Here is a 24,449-nt window from a genome sequence, read left to right on the forward strand (position 1 = left end):
CCCAAAAAAATAAGAGAGAAAAAAATCTTAACACTTCATGAAAGAAATAATAGAAGATAACTAGTGAAATTTCAGTTGAAAGAATTCATAGATCACCTCCAGAACAACAACAAAACCAAAACCCAAAGCTACAACTTTAAGACACATTGTGATTACACATAACAATTCAATTCAGAAACAAGTTCTGTAAGCTATCTGGAGAAAAGCCTTGAAATTCAAAGGAAAGGACATTGGAACAAAACAAAACTATTCTGAACCCACTAAAATGTAGGAGGAAATAGAATGATGTGTTCTGAAGAACAATGGAACTCATGATGTAGCCAGGGTGAACTATTCTGAAAATCTGAGCTTAACCACAGAGAACAAAAGATGGATGTCCAATAATAATGAAGAGTGCAAAACGTTTAGAGAAAGAATATTAGAACTGAATAGATTATTTGCTTCTTGAATATCTCAACCAACAGAAATGTAAGACTAGGGAATTATGTGCAACAGGCAAGGACAGCAATAGCAAGAGCAACAGAACAACAGCACAGAGAGAAGAGTCTAAATGTACACAAGGAAATGAGTTAAAGAAGGAAATCTGGTACAAGTTACAGGGAAGAAGTGGATAAAAGGTATTATGGACATAACAGGTAAAACTTTACCTACAAGTAAATGTTATTTTTATGGGACTGTATGAGAACATGGGAGAGTAAATGAAGGGGAGAAGGGGAGCAGGTTGAAAGAGAGAAGTGTGAGATGAGCAACGAGGGGAAAGTGACTTCTGTGGTCTCAGGAAACAAGAGCCTACAGAAGTGAGGGTGAAGAGGAAGGGGGAAGATTAAAAAGGGGAAAAGGAGGCCTTCTCTGGAGAGAGAAGAGTGTTCTATTGATAGGAAATGTATAGAAGAGTGGTGGGTTACAAAAACAATTTTTTAGAGTATAAGCTTCTTGAGTGGAAGAAATGCATTGGTTGTGTGTGTGTGTGTGTGTGTGTGTGTGTGTGATACTTCAGTGGATAAAATGCTGGAAAAATTGAGTTCAACTGTACCTTATATACTTAGTATCTGTGATTTCTAGGTGAGTTGCTTAGCTCTTTCAGCCTCAGTTCCCTAATCTGTAAAAGGAGGTATAATTGTGGTACTTAGTCTATAGAACCTCTTAAAAGTTGGGAGGATCAATTGAGATAGCAAAAATAAAGTGCTTTTCAAACCTAAAAAGTACTATGTAAATTTTAGCTATCAGCATTATCTTATACTTCTATTCCTATTGCTCAGCACTAGCCTAAGAAGTGCTTTTCAATTTATTATTATACTAATTATAAGTAAAGAAACTTGAGACTGAAAACGTTTAAGGAGGCTAGTCACAGGCTAGGAAATATCTAAAGTGGTATGCACAGACATTATCCTAGTCCCTGTATCTGGCACATGGTAACTGCTAAGTAAATACTTATTGAACTTCTTGCAATTGCAGTTTCATATATTTAGAGCTGGAAGAGATTTTAGAAGACATGTAATCCAACATCCTCATTTTACAGATAAAGTAACTGAGTCTCAGGGAGAGTAAGTGATTTATAGGCAGAAAGGATCAAAGGAAGTATTTGAACTTGTTCCTCTGACTCCAAAGTCAGGGTTTTTTCCTGTACTACTCTGCTTCCTAAGAGCTCAGTCTATTCAAAGGTGGTTAAGAAGGGTGTCTAGAAGATCTTGTTTTCCCTATATTACATTTCAATACTAAAAAGTTTTGGAATCCATTTTCCTCACTATTCACTTTCCTCCCCTTCTACTCCACCCATCTGAAGTCCACACTTCACTTCTTTACTTTCTCCATGTTTTGTTTTCAGCTTATCCATCTACTCCCTTGTTTGTTCTGAGAGCCAGACCACAAAAGTTAAGTTAATTGAGGCTTTATGGTTGAAGAATTTTCCTCCAGGGGTGCATTTATATGCTCCTCCTATCTATTCAGACTTCCACCTTTCTCTCTCCTTCTCTTTCTCCCTTCCTCCCTTGCCCAAGTTAAATGAGGACAGACCTGCTCTGTTTGAAAGGAGAAAAAAAAATGGTGAATGTCTTTATTTTTAAGTGGAAGAAAACAATAGGATGACACACAGACAGACAGATACAGAGAGACAGACAGACAGACAGACAGACAGAGACAGACAGAAAGACAGAGACAGACAGAGATAGAGACAGAAAGATAGACAGACAGAGAGAGAGACAGAGACAGAGACAGAGACAGAGACAGAGAGAGACAGACAGATGAAATCAGGGAAAGACAGTCAGAGACAGAGACAGAGAGAAAGAATCAGAGAGACACAGAGTCAGACCAGAAAAGGAAGCTGAGTTCTTTCCACATTAAAGAGAGGATATTTGGACTATTTTTTTTTTGTTAACTATCAAAAAAACATAGAATAAAAAGCAACAGGAGGATAATTTGATCTATGGAAGGTTTGTTTAATACTTCAAACCTCAGACTAGAGCACAGATCAGACCTTTGGTTATATTTTCAGGCAGGGACATATTCATTTATATTTCTTTATCATTATTTCTATATTTACAAAAGTAACTTTGATACAAGAGAATAGTTATTAAATGCATTGCAAGTTTGGCAGAGGGGTTCAATGAAGTCAATAAGAATGGAGTTATTTTAAAAAACAATTTATGGCAAGTAAATCAAACCTGAAAGTTAAGGTCTCCGATTGTCCAGTCTATTATTCCTCCTATTAGTAGAATGAAATTGACAACACCAATCTGAGTTACCTGGCACAGATGATGACTTTCAAGGCTAGCTATTTGCAAGCTCACTTATGATCTAGTTATAGGGACCACCAGTGAAGTTGCCTTGAATTATCATTTGTTAATTGCTTCTTTATTTAGCCCTTAAGTTCAGAAAAATCTTTCTTATTTCTACGCTCAATCTTTCCAATTAGGAGTTCATCACAAAATCTGTAAAATGGAATTCAGTTCAGTTACATGGATAGAAAAATTAGTCTTATCCCTGCCAACAAATATGTGACCTAAAGCAAAATCGCTTAATTTATTTTTGAGAATCTCAGTTGGTAAGTTCTCTTGTCTTTGTATTGCTGAACTTGAGGCAAAAGAAATAGTTGAAATAGTACCAAAAAGCCAATTTTGCCACATTACAAAAATGTTAGAGCTAGAAGAAATCTTAGAGATCTTCTAATCCATCTCTCTCATTTCACAGATAAAGAAACTGGGAATGGATAAGTATTTTCTTAAGGCCACTTGCAAACCTGGAGCCAGAACCCTGGACTCTCACATCTCATCATAACATTTTTTTTTTTTTTTACATTATAATGTGCCCCAGTATTTGTAAACGTCCATTTTTCTTCATAATAATGATGTGACCTCTCATAGGTTCAAGTCTTATCATTACACAGATGACTCCCAGATCAGTCTATATATTTAGCCCTAGTCTCCTGAGTTCTAGACCCTCACTGTTAACTGCCAACTAATAAATGTCCTATTTACTCATTGTTTTTTCCCTCAAACCTTTCAGACAGCTAAAGGATACTGTGCCTTAGCTGAGGCAGCTGAGGGAACGCAGATAGAATTCAAATCTAGCTTCCAACACTATCAGTGTGACTATGACTTAACTTTATTACACTATAAGTTCTTGAAGGGAGGGACTCTTCTGGCCTCTTTCTCTCCTCTAATCCTTAGAGATTAGAATCATGGTTGGCATATAGTAAACACTTAAAAATGATTTTTGATTGAGTTAATTTAGTTTTCTCGTATATAAAATGGAGATAGGTCTTCCACTGTATATTGGATCAGCACTAGGCATTTTGTCTTATGTCTTGTCACCGAATTCAGATGACTCTGGAGGAGGCAGTGAAGCTGATGACTTTTCACAGCCGTACCTCACTTAAATCAAATCCATTCACAAATCAAGGTATCACCTTCATGGTATCATTGGTCTTCTTCAAGAAGGAAGGACAAACAATAAACAAAACAACACAAAATGAGAATAAAAATGGCAAATCAGAGTTTTACATTTTTTCACATTGTACCTGACATATGTAGGCACTTGATAAATGCTTACTTCGTTCTTCTCCCTCATCTTAATGTTTGTTTGGTTTTTTTTTTTTTTTTCCTTTCAAGGACATTGACATTCTTCTGGTCATTCAGATGTGAAAACTGAGTTATCCTCAACTTTACTCACCCCCTCATAGGGATGACCATAGAAATGAAATTCATGGAAGTTTTTTAATAAGAACAGTATTATAGAAAACTAAAAAATTTTTGTTATTACAGAGCCATGGGCTACATAGGAGAATATCTGTCCCAATGTCTTCATTACAATTTCTTATACAATTAACTGCAGCAGGTCTGGATTGCCTCCAAGAGTGAAGTATTCTCCAAGGTAACCAGAGCTCTAAGCAATCAGAATTTATCTCATCTCAAGCAAAGTGATTTTCCACAAGAGAAACTAAGGAATCAGGATAAGTCTCATATGATATGCATCTTGAACTGACCATTGAAAGGAAATAAAGATGAATTGGGAAAGTATTCTAGGCATCAGAGAAGCAGCCTATCTAAAAGCATGGAGAAATGAAATGGGGTGTTATGAATGGGAAATAGAAAGTGGAGAACAGAAACTTGCATCCATCCCAAAGAGGGGATGCAATGTGATTTAGTGAGGTGCACTAAAATTATAGTTAAAGAAACTTGAAAACAGTGTGACCTCTGAGTCGCTTCAAAATATTTGCTTACCCACCTCAAAGGGCTCTTGCTAGGAAAAAATGTTGTACACTATAAGTGGCCATAAAAATGTGAGCTATTGTTCCAATAATACAATCATCTGGTGAAGGTTATTGCTGACAGTTTCAGGAACCATATCCTTTAATATTGTTGGTGACACTGTTTTCTTGCCCAAAGCCCCCACCTAGCTCTGGTATGGACTGACTTTTGTGACATGAAGGTTCGACTACCTTCCCAGGGGTAAAGCACATCTGTCTTTTGCCATTGGTCCCATTGTTATTTTCAGTGGTTTCATAAATGCTATGATATGTGGCAGGTTTATAAAAAGCCTTGCAATGTGGCAAAGCATTCTGCAAAATGGACACTGGAACCAATGAGACACTCAAGCATATCTTCTTTGGAAAATTATATGAAAAGGGCTTAGAGAATCCTTGGAGTGACAGGGATGTCTCACAATAGAGTGGTACTATGGAAGACTGAAGATTCTAGAATCTAGAAAGGACCTGGGCTCAAATTCCAACTCTTCCATTTACTATATGTTTTCAGTTTCCTCATCTATAGAATGAGGATTTTGAGTTAGATCAAGGGTGTCAATATTCAACAAAATAAGTAAAAATACAATTAAATATGAATAATATTAATATGTATTTAAGTCAATATGCATCTATAATCAACATGCATGGTTTAGTGGCCTTTGCTTCTAATTTAAGTTCATCATCACTGTACCAGATAGCCACTGAGGAGTTCTAGAGCTGTGCTCTAGAGTAGGGCTTCTTAAACTTTTTCCTTTTTGCCTGAGAAAGTTTTACATGATCCTGGGTACACAGGTATAAAAATTAGGCCAACACAGCAAACATTTACTGATAATAAATCATAATTTTACAACTCCCCTACATTCCCACATAGTAACACAAATCCCAGTTTAAGAAGCTGGGACTTAGAGAACCAGAAAGTGACCTCATTTCAGGAAAATGGAAACAACACATTTATTAGACATGTAGAAGTATTACCCTAGTAATTGGCACATAATAGGCACTTAATAAATCCTCATTGATTGACTGATTAAAAGCTGGTGATATAAGGTTTTTTTGTTTGTTTGTTTGGTTGGTTTTTTTAAGGTCCTGGCATTGAGGATATTTATAAAGTAATTTCCACGAAGAGGACACTAGAATCTAGGGAATCAGAGCAGGCTTCAGAGAATTTTAACACTTGAACTAAACTTTTGTAGGAAGTAGAGATAAAGAGAGAGAGTATTCCAGACATGGAAAGGACAAAGGTATGGAGCTAGGACATGGAATGTTTTTTGTTGAAGTTTTTTTTTTTTTTCCAAACATGCAAGGATGACTTTTCAATACTGACCTTTGAAGAACCTTGTATTCCAATTTTCTTTCTCTTTCCCCTATTGCTTCCCCAGATAGCAAGTAATCCAATATATGTTAAATATGGTATGTATATATATGTGTGTGTGTGTGTGTGTGTGTGTGTGTTAAATCCAATATAGACATACATATTTATATAATTATCTTTCTGCATAAGAAAATTCAGATCAAAAAGGAAAAAAATGAGAAAGAAAATAAAATTCAAGCAAACAACAACAAAAAGAATGAAAATCCTGTGTTGTGATCCACTCTCAGTTCCCACAGTCCTCCCTCTGAGTATAGATGCCTCTCATCATCACAAGATCATTAGAACTGGCCTCAATTATCTTATTGTTGAAAAGAGCCACATCCATCAGAATTGATCATCATATAATCTTGCTGCCTGGTTCTACTCATTTCAACATGGAATTTTGTTATATGGGGAATAGAAAATGAGGACCAGAAAGTTCCAGATTAGTTGGAACTTCAAATTTATGAAGAAGAATAATGTTTATTAAAGCTAGAAAGGTTAATTGGAGTCAAAGTAGGGGCCCAGCTATTCTCTAAGAGTCCTTGTTGAGGAGCCCTTAAAAGATTAATGACAGCAGAATAAATTGTTCAGCTAGAGCAAGTTTTGAAAACCATAGAAAGTATAAATGGAATTATGACCAATGGCAGAGGAGGGGATATATACTCTGATAAAACTGCAAAGAAACACAATAATTACAACAAACATTGATTAAATGATTTAAATTTAGTAAAGAATTTTAAATATATCTTCTCATCAAGCTTCAAACAAGGACTCTATGAGATAGATATTATTCTATCCCTTTGACACATGAGGAAACTGAGAATGAGAAAGTGATTTGATCAGAGTCACAGTTACCAAATGTCAAAAGTAGGATTTGATTCTAGATCTTTTTTAATTCTAAGTTCATAGTATCATAAATTTTAGAACTAGAAGCTATTAAATCTAATCTCCTCAAATATCTAGATGGAGAAACTGAGACCCAGTGAGGTTAAGTGACTTGCCATGTTACAAATAAATATCTAAGATAGGATTTGAATCCAGATCTTCCTGATTCCAGTTCCAGCATTTCATTTAATATGGAGATATGGATCATGATCTGTTGTTGTTATTTGTCCTTCATTCTCAAAGAGGACCATAACATGAGAGAGCTGATGCTGTGACACGCAAGTCAGTTGGATTTAAGTGAGGGAGGGCTGTGCAAGATCACCTGATTCACTTTCTCCTCCAAAGTGATCTAGGTCCAATGACCAAATATATATCAGGACAACTGGAGATGGCTCTGGATGCAGTAGAAGACCTTGGCCTTTTTAAGCTAAGGTCTATAATAGACCTCATTTTGACTGAGGCTACCCTAAGTCAGTGATTAAGGTAGCAATTGAGACAAAGAATATCCTTTCACCTGGTCAAGAAAAATCTAAATGACTTATAAACAACAGTTCCTTTATGAGAATCTTCAAAGAAAAAAATTCTCAATTCACTCACCTTAGATTCTGAAGTCCTTTTAAGGAACTCAGATTCCTATTGAACACAAGTCAAAGTGACCCTGAACTCTTGCTCCTCATAGTCAGAAATGACTCACTTCTTTTTGTTTCAGTCAGAGTCCCCTCCCAAGTAAAAGTAATTAAAAGAAATTCTTTCATTCCAAATAATAAGCTGTAATCTGGCTTGCATTATTGTCATTCACTAACAAAACTCTCTCCAAAATTGTGATCTCTTAAAAATATAGAATTAATTTTTTTCTCAGTGTTGTACTCCCTTCACACTGCTGCTTACTTTCTTTTTCTTGATACTCCCTTCCTTTCTTGATTTTCCTCTACCTTTCCATCTGCTTCTTTTCAATCTCCCTCTTCTCCCTTAATCCTGAAAATTTCCCCACCAAGTGATTCCTTCTCAGAGATTTGACTAATATAACTTCATCTCTAGACTGGCCAAATAATGGCCAAATAATTCCTGCTCTCAGGACTTTGTTTCTTTTTTAAATAGATAAAAGAAAAAAGAAAGCCTAAAATGAGTGTCTTGCCACTAATAATATGGATGAAAGACTATCAGCTTGTTATTGAAAGGACCTCAGAGATTATTGGGTTCAACTTCTCATTTTACAGAGAAGATAACTAAGGTTCCGGGAAGCTAAATTTGTCAGTCACACAGGAAGTAGAGAAAGACAAACTCCAAACCCAGGTTCTCTATTTCAAAGTCTTTTTTTCAAAAAATAAACCAAAAATCTTGGGAGATTCTCTGATTCTCTAATTCCAAAGTTTCCCTTCTTTCCAAAAAACACCCCAAATTATTTCTTTAAACCAATGAAGGTGGTTTTTTACTCAATATTTAGATTTTTTTCTTGTCATACAAGCTTTTCAGATAGTTGTTATGGTTTAGTTTATTTACAATCTTTATATAGCACAGGTTCTGGGTTTCCTCTTCTAAACTCTACTGGATCTTGTGGGATCAGAGAGAGTCTAGTTACTTGTCTAACAAATCTAGGAGTAATCCTGAGGGGTTTTCTTTTCTTTTTTTTTTTCCTCTCTAATATTATCTTTCAGGACCCCCATTGGTCTGGTACCTCACTGATTAACAGTATCAATTAGCCAGAAATACTTAACTGGCTTTTAGAAATGAGTATTTAGTAAGATGCTATAGTCTGAACAGCCAGTTAGGAAACAGTCCCCTAAGAATTCTGGAACATAATTTCTTTCAACTATATACAAAGTTCAGGAAAAAGTAAGCTAGAGCTTAGAAAATTCAGGTAGCAAAACGATAAATTCAAGAAACATGATTATTGGAAATTATTTTCTCCTGTCATGGAAACCTCATGTGGGTTCCTTGTACAGTCTTCAAGCTGCTTTTCTCTAAGGAAAAGTTTATCTTGTTAAGTTTGTTTTGTCATTAACCCATTCCTTACAGTGATTCTTCCAAACATTTCTATCCCTACTCAAACCTCCAATGGTCCTTCTCCCTAGTCTTCTCAGCTGAGAACTTTGGCTTCAGATTTCACTGAAAAAAATGAAGCCCTTCACTGAGAGTTCCTTCTTCATCTGACAAAACTCTAAAACTTTCATCACTCTTTCCTCCTCATCCCTATCTCACACTCTGAAATGGCCTCCTCCTAGCCAAAGCAGAATTCTGCATATTCACAACTGATCTCAAAGCATCCCATCTTTTTCATCCCATTGCCTCCTCAGTCATCCTCACTTTCTCACTAATCTTCAATCTCACCTTCTCTAAAGGTTGCTTTCCTATTGCCTATAAATACAATTCATTCTTCCCAGTCCTCAAAAACTTTCACTTGATCTTTTCATTCCCTCTGGACTATCAATCTACTTCTCACCTCGGTTTTATGGCTGAGGTCCTTGAGAAAGTTATCTACGATCATTGCTTCCCTACTTTCTTCCTTCTCATTCATCTTAACTCTGTAATCTGGCTTGCATTAAAATCATTCAACTGACAAAACTCTCTCTAAAGTTGTGAGGTCTTAAGTGCAAAATATAGAATGACCTTTTACTCAGTACTGTACTCCTTAACCTCTGTGAAGCCCTTCACATTGCTGCTTACTTTCTATTTCTTGATATTCTCTTCCTCTCCTGGTTTTCTTCTTCTTCTCCATCTGCTCCTTATCATTCTCCTTCTTCTCCCCCAACCCTGACAATTTCCTCACCAAGTGATTCCTTCTTAAGGATTTGAATAACTGGCTTTATCACTAGACTGATGGATAGAATGGATAAAGAACTTGTCTTGGAGTGAGGAAGACCTATAACCAAATTATTCTGTCTGTGATACCCTGAACAAGACACTCACCATCTCAGTGCCCCAGGTAGCTTTCTAAAATTCTAAATTAGAGCAGTTTCTGGTTGCAATTAATACCAGTGGTTTCTTATATCAATGAAATCGCATATCTAGGGTTTGTTTGCTTTTTTAATTTTCTTTTCTCTAGGAGAAGCTTGGATTTATTTAAAGACCTTTGCACTTTTCCAAAAGCAAAGCAGACAACTTGATAGCAATAATTAATAGGTATCCTGGACACCAAGAGAATTCTGGGAAAAGGTCAGAAATTTTCAGGCATCTCCTCCATAGACAGAAAATCATCACAAAATGAATGTAGAGCAGCAAAAAGTAAAGGGGTAAAGCAGTTGTCTTCTTTAGGTAATTTAAAAGAATAACAAGATCTCCAGGGGCTGAGGTTTGAGCAACTATTTTTTCCTTCATCTTGCCCTGGCAATGGTTTTGTGACACAAATATGTCAGATACAAAATTTTTGAGAATGTCTCTTATAGTTCTTTTACAGAATACAAAAAAAAAAAAAAAAGTTGACAGGTTTAAAGAATTACTTAAGAATCACAGTCAACTTCAGATGATGTCATCTTGGTGGTCTTACAATATGGAGGTTTTGAGTGGAAACAAGCAGAGATCACCAACCATCTTAAAAAATAGTATCCAAACACCTCGTTACCATTAATTGTCTACCTCTTGTCACCTGACCTCATTATCTGACCTCAATATCACAGGTTATTTCTAAATCTAAGCATGTACCATTCCCCATCTTTTCAAGACAGAAGTTCTAAATTTTTGTTTTGTTTTGTTTTATTCTATTTAATTAAGAAGTAATAGTTTCCATTTCCTGACCTTTCTATCTTTGGAAATTCACAATAATAGTAATTTTCTGTTAACAGAATACTGTTACACAATTATTGTAAGCTAAACATTTCCCATAGTTGATGTATCACCTGATTAAATTGCAGTGAAATGACACTGTTTAACCACATTTAGAGTATAATTTTTTTTAAAAAAAGTGAGATTCTCAAGATGGTATAAGTAGAGAGAATGAAGATTTGAGTTTACATCTTGCTTGTGACACTTATCACATATGTAACCTCAACCCTCATCCTAAATCTCACTTTTCTCACCAAGAAAATGGGGGCCTTAATAACTATAGTACCCACCTCACAATATTGCCATGAAGATGAAATGAAGTGACATATATAAAGTGATTTACAAACTTTGAAAAGCTAAGCAAATAACAATAATGTTATTGTTGTTATGGAAACTGGAAGATTTACAAATAGCTTTTTTGAAAATAGAAGTTTAATTACACCATATAAGGAAGAGGGAGAGCTATGTCTGTCCCAGCCACCTAGAACCTATCAAGACTATTTGAGGACTGATAATGCTTGGATGATCTGCCTTGCTTCTATATCTTCCAGAGTCCTAGCATTATTTGACCTATTAATGAAACTTAAGGGTACATGAACTTGGCCATATATAATATTGCCACACTCTTAGGACTTCCGGTTCTTTTTATTCATTCTCTTATGGGTATTGGCTCCTCCAATGAGAATATAAAGTCCTTGAGAGCAAGGATTATCTTACCTATATGTATCTTCAATGTTTAGCATATTTTCTATGGCTAAGACTGGATGAGGAAGCCATTAACATAAGTAACTCTGGATGAGAAAACTTTTTTTTTTCAATACAATTGAACACCTGCCCTTTAACTTACAGTCATAGATAATATCATGGGGGCATCAAGAGGTTAATTGACTTGCCTACATAATAAGTGTCTGAGGCCAAATCTGAATATAGGTACTCCTGACTCCAAGGCTTATCCACTGTTCCATTTAGCTGCTGGGTAGAAGTTCAAAAGTTACTACTCTGGGAGCATGGACTCCAAAAAACATTTTAACATGGCAATCATTCAAGACCTATAACTAGTCCATGATAGCAAATTCTCAAAATGTTCAAAATCATGTAAACAGAGATATCTCTTCTTATTCAGTGTCAGACAAAAGGCCTCTAAATGATTCCCCTTCCTGTTTTCCTGGGCCTTGGGTCTGAGAACTGAATATCTGACTCACTCTTTCTGAAGTTCCAGAGGTTGAAATTATACAATTCTCCACAGGTATTTTGGCAACTCCTTCAGACATTTGACTTTTTGCTCATCTCCATCCCCTAGTGAAGAGAGAAGACGAATCTTCCATCATAAGATTCAAGTTCAGGAGTGGACAGAATTTGTTGACAGAAGAATTTTGGTTTGGAGAACACTCATTTATTAGGTTCCCCTTTAACTTTGAATTCCCCCTTTTCTCTTGTACATAGAGATATTTCAAAGCAGAAAACAAATGAACTTCTACTGATAAATTCAATATTTTATTCTCAGAGAAAGTGAGGCACAAACTCTCTCAGAATTAACCCAGTTAGTGAGTTTGCTCTTCTAAGGGGTACAGAAGATTTGAAAGGACACTTACTGATAATATCCCTTTGTCACTAGTGATTTTTCTCTGGATGTGAGGAACTCAACCCAATTTGTTCAAGCAAATTAAACAATCAACAAAGACTCTGGAGTCGTGAGTCAAAATCTTGAAACTAAATCCTGTAAAACCTTGGACAAGTTATTTAATTCTCAAGACATATATTTTCTTGTCAATAAAATAGAGATAACAATATGCCTCATAAGATTGTTGTGAGGATCAAGCAAAGAAATCAATCTAAAGCATTTTGCAAATTTAAAAGTGCTATGTAAATGTTAGCTATTATTATCATGACCAATATTTCACATTTATATAATTCTGAATGGTTTAAAAATCTGACCTCAGAAGCTTTCAAGCTGTATAATCCTGGGCAAATCACTTGCCTCAATTTCCTCATCTATAAAATGAGGCAGAGAAGGAAATGGCAAACCACTCCAGTATCTTTGTCAAGAAAACTCCAGATTGGAGTAACAGAGATTCGGACATGACTGAAATAATGCAATAACAACCAAACAGTTTACAAAACACTAGGGTCAGGAAGACCTGAATTCAAACAACGTTAGGCATTAGCTGTGTGACTCTGGGCAAGTCACTTATTCTCTGCTTCAGTTTTGTCATCTATAAAATGAGATAAGAACAGTACCTGTTTCCCAAGGTTATTGTAAAAAGGAAATGAGATAATAAATTGTGAAGTACTTAATACAGTACCTTTTACATAGTAACTATTATATAAATGTAGTTTACATAGTAAAGTATGTGGTGCATAATAACTGCTCTATAAATGTTACTTAATAATATTATAACTTGGCTTTGGTAAGTCACTCTCTGCTTCAGTTTTGTCAAGTGTAAAGTTGGATAATAATAGCACCTAGATGCCAAGATCATTGTGAAAAGGAAATGAGATAATAAATTGTGAAGTACTTAATACAGTACCTGGTACATAGTAACTGCTATGTAAATGTTGCTTACTATTGTTATTACTTAACTTTGGTTAAGTAACTTAACCTTGACCCATCTTAGTTTCCTCAACTGTAAAATCATTATGAACAGTATCATTCCTCAGGGTTGTGATGAGAACAAAATGAGATATTTATAAAAACAGGACTTGGCACACAGAAGGCATATAATAAATTCTTGTTTCTTTTCTCATTCTGGTCAATTAAAGAAATGAAAAGTAAGACCCAGAAAAGATACAAAACCTTGCTATAATATCATATAGCTAATATCGTATCATTGCAGGACTCAGGTCATGTGACTCAACCCAAAGAGCTTTTAGTCAGACAGCTTGCTCTCTTAGGATCATAGGATTAAGAGCCAAAAGGAATTTTAAAGGTCATTGGATCTAATCTTCTAATTTTATAGATGAGGAATTGAGGCTCAAAAAGTGAAACACTTTGCCCGCGGTCCCATACCTGGACTAGAATTCAGACATTCTAGAGCAATTTGATATTTATCATTATGCCTCACTTCCTGCCCTACTGTCATTAACCAACCAGGACTGTTCCAATACAGCTATGATCTAGTACCTGCTGTTATTGGGGGATCACTTGGCCATCTGTAGCTGGTGGCACAGTGAATAGGGCTCTGGGATTGGAATCATGGAGACTGAGTTTAAATCTGACCTCAGACACTTTCCAGTCATTTAACTTCATTTTCCTTAACTCTACAAAATGAAAACTTTAATAGCACTTATCTCATAGAAGATTACTCTGAGGATCACATGAGATATTTATAAAAAGCAAATAGCAAATAGTAGGTTTTGTATAAATACTTATTCCCTTCTTCCTTGTAACTCCTATATATTGACATCAAAGGAACCTTTTTTATTAACCAAGAAGTAGCAGGACCAATGGAAGATAAAGAAAAGTAAAAATGCCATGGAATGGTATTTAGAACATTCTAGAGGTAATCATGATAGACAAATCTCTTTTGGTTCCTATTCCCTATATTGGCCCCATGCCAGGGAATATAGAGAACAAATGCATGTCACAGACGAGGCTAGAAATATGCCTACTACACAAGAAATATGCTATCGTCTAATAGTGTATGTGTATATAACACTTTAAGTTCTTCAGTCTGCTTTCCTCAAAATAATTCTGTGAGATAGAACAAGTATTATCTGTTCTACAGATGTGGAAATTGAGGCAACTGACAGGGACACGGAGGTGGGGAGGAGTTGGATAACATGTCCAGAGTTACTAAGAAACATAAAACTAAGTTTTCTAAATCCAAAGCTGGGTATGATTCTATTACAACATATTGCAATATTTTTCCATCTCAGTGTTATATTTCCTTCTCTCTCTCTCTCTCTCTCTCTCTCTCTCTCTCTCTCTCTCTCTCTCTTTCTCTTTCTTTTTCTCTTTCTCTCTCTCTCTCTCCAGGTCCCTCTATCTCTGTCTCTGTTTCTTTCTCTTTCTCTCTGTGTGTCTTTCTCTTTCTGTCTTTCTCTCTCTCTCTTTCTCTCTTTCCAACCCATCCTCTCCCTCTTTCTCTGTATTTCTGTCTTTGTCTCTATCTTTAGAAACAACAAATTTAGTTTGTTCAATTGCCAGCTTTTTTTTTTCCAAATCAATGATGGGGAAAAGATGCTTACTATTCACACACACACATACACACACATACACACACATACACACACATACACACATGACCTACAAAAATGGGGTAATGGAGCAGAGATGCCAAAGAGGAAAAAAAAAAGAATAATATTAGTCCCAGGAAGAAAAATTATATATAAAAACAAAGGGATTAGATGACATCATTGTTCTTAGTTGCTCTGGAGAAAAGGAATGTTGGAAAGTAAATGGCAAATTCGTGTCCTAAGGGACAAAAGACAAGTTGAAAACCTGTTACCATTCACCATGCAAGTCTAGCAGGGCATAATCTCACCAAATAGAGTTCTATCCTTAACTAAATAGAGGTAAATACCTTTGTATAGTACTTCACCTATCATCTGTTTTCCATCTGTTCACAAGATAACCGTAAAGAAGAAAATAGTTAAGGATGACTTATTGAACCAATTTCAAATATGGTCTAAATTGTTTCTCATTTTCAGGCCCTTTGGAAAGCATTCAATAACTTTCCAACACCAATTCCACCAGAGTCTCCCAAAATAGACCTCCATAACAGCAATTATCCTAGAAAAATATTATATGCCCTATCCATTTGTAAATTTGAAAACTTAGCATTCAAGAAGTTCTCTGTATATTCTTAGATAATTTGCTTATAGTTAGGATGTTATCAAAAAATCTCAAATTCCCAGCACTAATCTTTGATTTTGATTAACTGAATTAAAGATTGTGTGCTTTTACAATTTTATCTGTGAAAAAACTTATAAAATTATTTATTAAAACTCTCAAGCTTAAATGATGTCAAGAAGTACTCTGCTTAAAGACCATAGATTTTATAAAACAAGATGGGAGGAGAGGGAAACTGAAAGTGCTTCATCAGTCTATTAAGTTACTCCCAATTTCTGCCTAATCTATTCATGTTCCTATCTCCAAATTTTATATATAATCTTCCTAAGTTGTCATGAATAATTTTCTTGGAGTTGGACCCTTCCTGGGCTTATTCATGACTGAGACTTCTGACAAGCCTGATATCAAAAGCTTGTAAGTGCTCAGACTACTCACAAGGGTTTGAAAATCATAACTATGATTGCTTTATTTTAAGACCTGCCGCTGCATTCTTTACAGGCTATGGGATGAGTGTGTGTGTGTGTATGTGTGTGTGTGTGTGTGAGAGAGAGAGAGAGAGAGAGAGAGAGATCTTTATCTATAGCTTTACTTATACGACCATATATATGTGTATATATCTCTATAACCATATCTCTCCATCTATCTCTCTTTATATATCTATCTTTATCTCTTCTCTGTATATCTATATACTTCTGTCATCTTTCTCAGACAGATAGAGATAGGTAACAGATAAGTCCAATGGTAGTGATTACTTAAACTTTAGAAATTCTTTTGCGGCCTGAAACTTATAATTTGGTCTTTGATACTAATTGCTTGCTTAATGAAGTTCCATCTTAACCTTACTTTAAAGAGACAATTGAATCATTCAATCAATTACCCCACCCCACTTTAAGTAAATGTTATACTGATAACTTTATAAGAAAAGAAAATAACATCTCATTAAACTCAATCAATCATAGATTGTAAAAGTGAAGTGAAATATAAATGAAGAAAAAGTCCCTTATTGAATTTGATGTCCTTGAATATCATTGAATGGGGAGCCAAAATGGCAACAATCTACTTAAACTCTCTCAATATTCCCTTTCAAACAACTTTTAAATAACTTCTCAAATACAATTTTGGAGTGGCAGAACCAGCAGAAAATTAAAATGAGAATTGTTTTCCATTTTTAGAGCTCAACTTTAACATAAATATCAAAGTTAAAGAAAAAAAAAATTGGCATGGAAAATGAGCAAACAACAACTAAAACAACAATAAAAAGGAATTGACCAGAAAAGATCTGTGGTGTCAGGGGAGACTAAGACACAAACTCAGAAGACAACAATGTTGAAAACCCATAGAAGTGACACTCAAAGAAAATGCTAATTGGACACAAGACTAATAAGAATTCCAGGAATAGTTAAAGAAAGAGATGAGGATGATAGAAGAAAAACTGGATGAAGAGGAATGAGTGATGTTAAACAATTATGATCAAAGAATTTGATCATTGGAAATTTGAAAAAGAGGCACAAAAATTCAGTGAAGTAAATAGCACAAAAACAGACTAGGTCTAATGGACTAAATGGATTTTAAAAAGGCATAAAAATTCACTGAAGAAAAGAACACCTTCAACCTGCCATCGGGGGGAGGGAAGGGGGGAAGGAGGGGAAAAAGTGGAACAAAAGGTTTGGCAATTGTCAATGCTATAAAATTACCCATGCACATAACTTGTAAATAAAAAAGCTATTTAAAAAAGGGAAAAAAAAGAAAAGAACACCTTAAAACATAGAATTCATCAAATGGAAAGAGAGGTCCAAAATTTCACTGGAGAACATAATTTCCTACAAATTAGAATTGGGCAAGTAGAAGCTAATAACTCCAAGGGACATCAAGAAACAATAAAACAAAGTGAAGAGAATGAAAAAAATAGAATGAAATGTGAAATATCTCATTAGAAAAACAACTAAACTAGACAATATATCAAGGAGAAGTCATTTAAGAATTATGGGACAAGCAGGGCAACTGGTGGCACAGTGGATAGAGCACCAGCCCTGAAGTCAGGAGGAGCTGAGTTCAAATCTGGCCTCAGACAGTTAACACTTCCTAGCTGTGTGACCCTGAGCAAGTAACTTAACCCCAATTGCCTCGGGGTGGGGATGGGGTGGAATTTTGGATTATCTGAGAACCATGATGAAAAAAAAAAAAAAGAGCCTAGACATCATATTTTAAGAAATTATCAAGGAAAACTGCCCTAGTAAGATTCCATCAATTATCTCTTGAAAGAGATCCCAAAATGAAAATTCTCAGGAATATTATAGCCCAATTCCAGAGGCCTCAAGTCAAGGAGAAAATATTGCAAGCAGCCAGAAAAAAAAAAAAAAAAAAAAAAACAATTGAAATATTGTAAAGCCACAGTCAAGACCACACAAAACTTAGCAGTTTCCATTTTAAAGGAGTAGACTTTGAATATAATATTCTGGAAGGCAAAGGAGCTAGGATTATAACCAAGAAAAACCTACTCAGCAGAACTGAGTATAATCTTTCCAGGGTTGGGTAGGGAATTGATATTTAATGAAATAAATGACTTTTAAGAATTCCTGAAGAAAAGATCAGAGTTGAATAAAAAATATGATATTCAAACACAAGATTCAAGAGTGGTATAAAAAGGTAAACATGAAAGAGTAATCACAAGAGATTCATATTTACATTCCTATCTTTATTAGGGTAGTTTAAAAGAGGACTCTACATAGACAAAAACATGAGTGCTGAGCTTCAAACTTACAAATTGATAGGTCATGTTGGATTCTTTTAGGACATCAGATGCAATCCAGACATCATATTTCTCAGTTTGAGAGACACTTGAATAGTTCAAATCGGTCCCAGGATAAAGGGTGAGGACTGGGGATAGAAGCTGGGGTAGCTGATTCATTACCTTTGAAAGGCGTAGCTATAAAAATAATTTAAACTATATTAGAATTTGTTTCAATAAGTTATCCTTACTATTTTCTTCTCTAGGGTTATTTCTTATCTACAAATGGAGAACAAATGATGAGAGAAGTGCTATACAAAGGTATGTGTTTACCAAATACTCATTCCTTTCTTTCTCCCAAAATGATTTGGCTTCTTCTACCATGTTCTGAGTATTACAATTTGTTTTTAAAATATTTATTTAGTTGAATTAATCACAAAATAATTGAATAAATTAAATTTAACTGATTCCTTCAGTTTTTCTCTTTTCTGGAATATTTTATGTCAGAACTTCTTCCATGATACAACCTTGTTACCTCCTTCCCTATGACATTAAAGGAGGAAAGTCAATTAGATGTTCCTATTGAAGATCCTAATCATTTGCATAAACTTGCCAGTTGTTCTCAGCATCCATAATATGCTCTGTTGCATAGTGATGATAGATATAGTATTCCCGCTCAGTGGAGGAGGGTCAAGAACTTAATGTTATTACACATGTGCAAAACTCTTCTGAAATATCATCATTGATTTCCTTCTTCTGAAATATCTGGAAGACCATTATAATTGTACTATTCTGAGTTTTGTTTCTTCTCTTTTCTTGCATGTTTTATTTTGCAAGTGTCAGTTGCTACCTTTATTGACAAGGAATGAGAAAGAGGAATGAAGCCCCCTTATTTTTGAGGTAAGGGGCTGCTTTACTTTCTTTTCCCTTTTGCACTTGCATCCCCTGTTTCTTCTCCTGGTCTTAGAGGCCTTCAGTAAAACCACATAGAATTGGTTTAAAAGACAATGAACATAAAAGGTGGTCTAGTTCCTCTGCAAAGCCCTTTTTAATTTCCCAAACCACTATATAATAATAGAATATCATAAGTAGCACCTCAAAACTCATATGCAATTCTCTCATATGCAATTGAGGTTATTATTCAACTGTTATCATAGCTCAATGGCCCGCACTCAAGTTTTCAGTTTTACCCATCAGCAATTGGTTCAAAACAAAAGCATTTAATGAAGCAGGATAGTAAGAAATGTTATAATAAAATATTTTCTCTATAACTCTAGGACACATTCCTCCAGAAATATACAAGCTACCAATGGGAAGTTTATACACACAGGACACCTACATGGAGGACATCAATATGAAGAAAATGTGTCCAAGGCTTATTGACAGGAGCATATACGTATAGAATACACAGACAGTAAAACACATATGGGCAATGTAGGAGAAACATGTGGTTGGAGTCATGAATGGTGGGTGTGATCCTTTGATGCTACTGGGTTGCCAATTTTTTTTTAAACAATACCATTCTATGTTGGGGGGGATGTGGGAAAACTGTGACAGAGCGATTTGGAACTATGCTCAAAAAGTTATCAAGCTGTGTATACTTTTTGATCCAGCAGTGTTACTACTGGACTTATATCCCAAAGAGATTTTAAAGAAAGGAAAGAGACCTGTATGTGTAAGAATGTTTGTGTCAGCCCTCTTTGTAGTGGCCAGAAACTGGAAACTGAGTGGATGCCCATCAATTGGAGAATGGCTGAATAAATTGTGGTATATGAATGTTATGGAATATTATTGTTCTGTTAGAAATGACCAGCAGTATGAATACAGAGAGGCTTGGAGAGATTTACATGAACTGATGCTGAGTGAAATGAGCAAGACCAGGAGAACATTATATTCTTCAACAACAATACTATATGATAATCAATTCTGATGGACGTGGCCCTCTTCAGCAATGAGATGAACCAAATCAGTTCCAATAGAACAGTAATGAACTGAACCAGCTACACCCAGCGAAAGAACTTTGGGAGATGACTATGAATCACAACATAGAATTCCCAATCCCTCTATTTTTGTCCACCTGCACTTTTGATTTTCTTCACAGGCTAGTATACTATTTCAAAGTCTGATTCTTTTTGTACAGCAAAATAATTGTTTGGACATGTATACATATATTGTATTTAACTTCTACTTCAACATATTTAACATGTATTGGTAAACCTGCTATCGGGGGGGAGGGGGAGGAAGGAGAGGGGAAGGAGGGAAAAAGTTGTAACAAAAGGTCTTGCAATTGTCAATGCTGAAAAATCACCCATGCATATATCTTGTAAATAAAAAGCTATAATAATAATAATAATAATAAAAACATTATCATTTCACTGTTCTCCTTGGACCTCCTTCTTCCTAGTATTCATAGGGTATAGCCTCTATCAGATAGGTGTTCTCTATCAAACATTGCTCTTTGCTGGTCTCACAAGACTGCTTCTTAACATTGCTCTTCTGGCCCAGTAGACACTGTTTGTTACTGCCAAAACTGCTCCACTAGACACAAAATTGTTGAGCTCCTCTTTCTTTCCAATTTCTCATTTCAATAGAGGATCTATGTTCTCTTTGAAGGAAGATGAGTTGATTCTGGTGTCACTCTTTTACTCAATACCCATAGTTCCCCCCTGTTCCCACCCTTTATTAATATAACTCTTTTAGAAACACAAAGAAAAAAAAAACCTATCTGTTACCTTAGCCCTGTTCTTCTTGTAAGAAGTAATGCTTTTCTCTCTAGGAATCTTTGATCCCCATGTCAAGTTCTCTAGAATATGAAGTAAAACTGTCCCTAGCTAACTGATGACCTTAGACTCATTTAAACTATTTTTGAACTGTATTTTCTGGTCATTGAGGCCTGAATTTCTGCCAGACACCATTCTTTAATGTGAGATTTGAAAGTCCACATAACTCTCTCTATTTGAAATAGAGCAATTTAGTTCATAATTTCTAAGAGCTCTGTGGTTATGGATCCCTTCAGTTTATAAATTTCAAGATTCTTTTTGTTCCATATAAAATGATTGGTAGATGAAGCATTACTAGCTAATAAGGTTAATGTATTCTGTCCCGTGTCCATCAATTGGGGGATGGCTGAACAAATTGTGACATATAATTGTGATGGAATATTTTTTGTGCAATAAGAAATGATATGGGAAATGGTTCAGAAAAATCTGAGGAGATTTACATGAATTACTGCAAAGTGAAATGAACAGAACCAGAACATCAAACACAGGAATATTGTAACAATGATCAACTGGGAAAGACTTAGCTACTCTAATTAAGAGAATGATCTAAAATAATTTCGAAGGACTCATGATTAAAAAAAAAATGCTATGTAATGGGCTGAGGCTTGATTGATGCACTGAGGTCCCAAGCACGTGAGGCTAAATAGTAATTGGACCATACTCTATTAATATATATGCTTGGAGAAAGAATGCCCCCCCCCCCCCACTCAATGCTATATCTCCAAAGTGAGAATAGATGACTTCTGAGTGAAGACTTTTTCTTGTTCTTGGTGGTGCTGACAGTGGTGGTGGCGGTTTTGCATTATGGGTGATATGGAAATATATTTTGCATGATTTTTTCATGTATAATGGGTATCGTGTTACTTGACTTCTCAGTGACTGGAAAGAGGCTGGCAGGAGGGAGAGAACTTGGAACTCATTTTTTTTTTAATTTTAAAAGATAACATTTTGAAAAAAAATCCAATCCCTTATCTAAATCCATTTACTCCTAGACTCAAAAATAGCTAAATCAGAAAATCTTTTTCAAGCTATGAGCTTTCTTTGCATATGATTCTATACATTATAGGTACTCAACAATGAACTCAACAAGGACAGACATTGTATCTCATATAATAAGTTATTAGTATTTATATAGTGCTTTAAGATTTGCAAAAAATTTTTATAAATATTATCTCATTTTACCCTTACAACATTCTGAACAATAAATGTTATTGTTATCTCCATTTATGGATGAAGAAACTGAGGAACAGAATGGTAAAGTGACTTGTCCAAAGTAACATGGCTAGAAAGTGTTTGAAGCTAAATTTGAACTCAGGACTTCTTGATTCCATGTCCAAGACTGTCTATTGTTCCTCCTAACTGCCATATGGACTTTATAATCTCCTCCAAGACCTAGCGTAGTATGCTGACCATGGTAATTAATTAAAATTGGTTGTGTTCCTTTTGTTTACACCTTACAATTAGTTAAAATTAGTTGTATGGGAACTCTTCAGAGAAAACCCCCTCTAGTAATGCAGATCAGCTACTGTTCTGTAACTTCTGGCTCTTAGAGAATTGTCTGGAGGTGCCAAGAAATTAAATGACTTGTCCAGGATCACAATCTGTTGGAGTTTATTGTAAATTGAATTTATCTCCTTTCAGCCACTGATGGAAATGAGAAGACACAGAAAACAATGACCACTTGTATTTCCACATATACACATATCCAATTTCTGCCTGAATAAGCTACTGACTTCAAAACTTCTCAGGTTTACCCCATTCATCAGTAAATACCTAAATACTCCAGTGGTTGATCCAGTAAACTGTTACATGATTAAGTCATTAATTCCAAAAAAAAAAAAAAAGAAATGGGAAAAAACAAATACAAGAAAGGTGAAGCATTGCTTTAGCCTTTTTGGTGGCTGGCAAGGATAATAATAATAATTATACAAAGCCAGGAAATCATTTTTGAAAAGCCAGGAACAGAAAACAGGAAAGGCAGAGCTTCTGTTCACCCACATTTCAAAGTTCCTCTCTCAGGTTGTTAGGCCACTAAGGATAATCCTAGTTTGTTGCAATTTTTGTGGTGTCTGAATCTAAGAATTAGACATCAGGATCTGGAATTTGGGGTTGAAAGGTCCTGGACTTTGATTGCTTCTGTAGAATCAAACAAAAGTCTTTATTACCAGACATACTGTTCTCTAACCAATCAAAGTAATTATAAGATCATAGAATCATAGATTTAGAGCAATTAAATGGAGCAAGGAATAGAAATATGGAGTTATCAAGATCTGAGTTCAAATATGACCCCAGGGATTTATTAAGTCTGTGACTCTGGGAAACACAATTATCACTGGCCTCGGTTTCTTTATCTGCAGAATTGTCATAATAATAATAGTATTCATCTCATAGGGTTATTGAATACTTCATTTTACAGATGAGGAAAACTGAGATCCACAGAAACTAACTGAACCTCTTAAGTTCTAACAGATAGGAATCAGCAGAAACAGAATATAAATCAAAGTTCTCCAACTCTTACAGGCTCATTGCATATTACTTCTTTCCACATGCTCTAGGTGATTATAAAACCATCCTAGTAATGTTCCCTAAACTAGGCCATTTTTTTGTCTCAATTTTTATCCAGTTCTTAGTCATTAAATGGGTATTGACTTAAATATACTGAGACTTGGAGATCTGAGAAAGATCTTAATTTAGACAGGACAATGTCACCTACTACATCCTGGATCATCACCAGTCAACTTAACTTTTATTCTGCCACTGAACTTTGATGACTCTGGAGGAGAGAGTGAGACAGATGACTTGCCAAAATTCTGCCTCACTCAAATTCAGTATACCTATTAGTCAAGGCCTCATCCTGTGATATCATTGATCTTCTTTGAGAATGAAAGACCAACAACAAGACACTAAATAGAGAGGTATATTGTCAAATGTTAAACTGACTTTCCAAGAAAAAAAAATGTGAATGACAAACTTTGAAATTTAATCTGAATTCTTAGTGTGTTCCTCCCACTCTTTAAACTCTAGAAATCAACTAAACAATAGCCAAGTCCTCATATGTAGCATTTGTCCATTTTTGAGATGTAAATACTCACAGTGAAAATATGACAATTAACTCTCATAAGTCAGTCCAAGTTGATTCCCGTACACTTTTGCCTGTATGTGACATACCATCTTCCAAATGTGTACCTCTGATTGAGTCTAGAACATAACATTTATTTTCACCTCTACTTTTAGACTCTTAATTTCCTTAGAGTCTTAGCTCAAGTACTACCTTCTACAAAGGTACTTTTTTTAACCTCTGAATTTTTTAGGTTTTCTTCTATCATATTACTTTGTTTGCTTTTTAAAAATAATTTACTTATGTTTTTTATTCTTATGTTCTCTTTATCCCAGGAGAATTCAAATTTCTT

The 24,449-nt window shown here is 35.2% G+C and overlaps 1 long non-coding RNA gene across 1 annotated transcript; it reads left to right on the forward strand.

Moving 5' to 3' along the window:
• Positions 1–421: 421 nt before the first annotated feature.
• On the forward strand, positions 422–19,149 carry LOC127546265 (uncharacterized). The gene is made up of 3 exons (XR_007950021.1): positions 422–635; positions 18,526–18,580; positions 19,097–19,149. It is a non-coding gene; the product is annotated as an uncharacterized LOC127546265 (long non-coding RNA).
• The last annotated feature ends 5,300 nt before the right edge of the window (positions 19,150–24,449 follow it).

The sequence above is a fragment of the Antechinus flavipes genome, chromosome 2, assembly GCF_016432865.1.
Source record: "Antechinus flavipes isolate AdamAnt ecotype Samford, QLD, Australia chromosome 2, AdamAnt_v2, whole genome shotgun sequence".
Taxonomy (NCBI): Eukaryota; Metazoa; Chordata; class Mammalia; order Dasyuromorphia; family Dasyuridae; genus Antechinus; species Antechinus flavipes.